This window comes from Rhinopithecus bieti, unplaced genomic scaffold (genome assembly GCF_001698545.2).
Source record: "Rhinopithecus bieti isolate Rb0 unplaced genomic scaffold, ASM169854v2 scaffold_40017, whole genome shotgun sequence".
Taxonomy (NCBI): Eukaryota; Metazoa; Chordata; class Mammalia; order Primates; family Cercopithecidae; genus Rhinopithecus; species Rhinopithecus bieti.
This window is the reverse complement of record NW_016816550.1, coordinates 515,837-518,749: the sequence shown is the minus strand read 5'-3', so window position 1 is coordinate 518,749 and position 2,913 is coordinate 515,837.

Below are 2,913 nucleotides of genomic sequence, written 5' to 3'. Positions count from 1 at the left end.
TTGGGCTGGTTTATGAGTGTCACCACCTCTAAGAGTGTGCCTTTTATAAGACGTGTGATAAGGCGGGGTCTACCTACCATCAAAGGAAGTACAGATGATCCATAAAACAGAAGCTAGTTTCCTGAGACACCATACAGCTAGAAAACAATTTTGTTGTTAAAGCTCTGAGCTCCAAATATAAGCTATACTTGAGTGAACATAGCAACAAAATAGCAAAGAAACAAAAACAAATACTATATGGATGCAGATAGTGGCTATATTTGTTATGTATTGCTATGTAATATATTACCCTAAAACTCTAAATTAACATTTATTACCTTATACAGTTTCTGTGGATCAGGAATCTAGAAACAGCTTGGTTGGGTGCTTCTGGGTCATGGTTTTTCATTGAGTTGCAGCCAGCATGTCAGAGGCAGGGCTGCATTCATCTGAAGCCCTGATTGAGACTGGAGGATCCACTGCCAATGTGGCTTCATCATACAATTGGCACATTAGTGCTTATTGTTGTCAGGATACCTCACTCAGTTCCTCACCACGTAGATCTCCCCATAGAGCTGCCTGATTGTCCTCACAACATGGCATCTCTCTTCCTTCAGAGCAAGTGATTCAAGAGAAGCAAGGTGAAAGCTGCAATCTTTCATGACTTACCCTCAGAAATCACACTCCTCAGAAACCACCCTCCCTACTGGAGACCCGGGTCAGCCTTATTCCTATGTCCTATTTGAGAAAGGGCTACACAAGGATGTGAATACCAGGAGGAGAGAATCAGTGGGGTGCCATGGTGGTTGGTTGCCACAGTGGGCATCAAAGGAATTATGGTAATTCATGGGCCCACTTGTTTTATAATCTCACCCCAAAGAGGAATTTTTTTTGATTCATTGATGGGGCCAGTTCCCACTTTCTCTCCTCTGCTCAAAGTGGGCAGGTCATCAATTTTATTTCTGGGAACAAAGTGAAGAGGGATGATGAAAATAAGTAACTAAGCACTCTGAAACTAATTTCAGTTTCCACACAGTTTATAGTTTCTTTCTCTATAGCCAGTGTTCCAGTTGTCTGTTCTCTTCACATAGCACACCACTCTTCAAGGTCTGCATGTTGCTTGAGCTTCTTACAGCAAGGTGGTCCCAGGGTAGTCACACTTCTTTAATAATGGCTGGCATCGAAGAGACAGGAAATGGAGACTATCATTCTGTTAATACCTGGGCCTCGAAACTGACATGATTTAATTTTTATTATATTCTGTTAGTCAAAGCAATCACAAAGACTGTTATGTTTCAAGGGGAGAGGTCATAGACCCCCATGATTCTAAGAAAAGACAGTAAAAAAAGCGTGACCATCTTTCGCCCACCAGAACTGGGGATCTTAAATGGAATACCTGCCCACCTGAGGCAATGGAACTATTAAAATACCAGAAACTGGCACAGGTATCCTTGAGACTCTGAGTTTTCTATCTCCACCAGAGTGTCTTCTGTGCTGTGTGGCAGATAGAGCCTGGAGTGAAGCCCACATGTTCATTCAGTCATTTGACAAATATTTAATAAGCACTCCCATATGCTATCCACTATTTCAGGTACTTGAAATATATCTGAGTGAAATTTTTAAAAATCCTGTCTTCTTGGAGCTTACAGTGTAGTGGAACATAAATGAAGAAATGGGATAAAAGAACAACTTTCATTATCAAGTGTTTGCTGCCCACCAGGCACTATGCTTGGCACTTAACTGTACATTATTTCATCTCATCCTCACAGGAACCTCCAGGGGAAGCACTGTTTCTTCCCACACAGCTGGAAAATAGTCAAGCTGAGATTTAAACCCAGGGTCTCTCTGATTTTAAAGTGTATGTTCTTAATCACCGTGCCATACCAATTCCCGTATGATAGGTAAGTTTCTAAAACTGCAAAGAAGCACAGGATAAAAGTCTCCATGTAAATCTCAGGTCAAGAAAGAGGCCTGGATAGTAAAAATGACCAATGTCTGCCAAACACCTAACCATTTATAAGGAGTTTTTGTTTACCCCAACTATCTTTTGAGGTTTTGGGTTTTCCTTTCTTTGTAGATAAGAAAACGGAGATACAGGGAGTTTCCGTGATTTGCCCATCTGGTTAAATCTTCCACAGCTCTGTGCAGATGTAAGCGTAAGTGTTGGCCACAGTGAGACTCAGAGGTCGATAGGGCAGGAAAGCCTACCTGGCAGAATACAATTGTCCTTTGGCTGTTAATACAGGAAGCAAGTGTTATGGTTCACAAAACTCCCTGAACTGCTCCCACAAGCCAACATGGAAAAAGCAACGAGAGCAATGGGAGCAGGTTGAAGAAAGAGTCCTCCTTCCCATTGACCTGTATTTCTCTCTTTTCAAAATAGTCCTTGGCCCCGTAATCCAAGCTTGCACTCTCTCTAGGCCAGAATCACTGCAATCTGTTTCGGGGAGACAAAAGGCTCTCTCATTACACAACCATATTTTCACCTTGATATTCCTAAAATAAATAACTTACCATTACACTAGATAATGCCCTCCTTTAAAACTCTGAGTTCCCGGGAAGCAGCGGCCAAGGGACCAGATCTCATCCACCTTCACATTCCTAATAACTAGTTCGGTGCTCAGCATATAGTAAGTGCTCAATAAATTTTTATTGAATTGCTTTAAATCTTATTTGACCCTAACATATGTAAAACAGGTTTTAAGGTCATTTACGAGATCAAAGGTCTAGCAGCAGATGACAATGGCTTAATAAAAACCTTTGTCATGTTTGTGGTTAGCAGTATTAAAAACAAAGACAAAATAAAAAAAACAGCAAAGTCTGTAGATTTTTCTTTTTGTTTTTTTCTTTTTAGTTTTATTTTGTTTTTAATTGACACATAATAATTGTAATACTTACGAGGTAGAGTGTGATTTTTTTTTTTTTTTTTTTTTT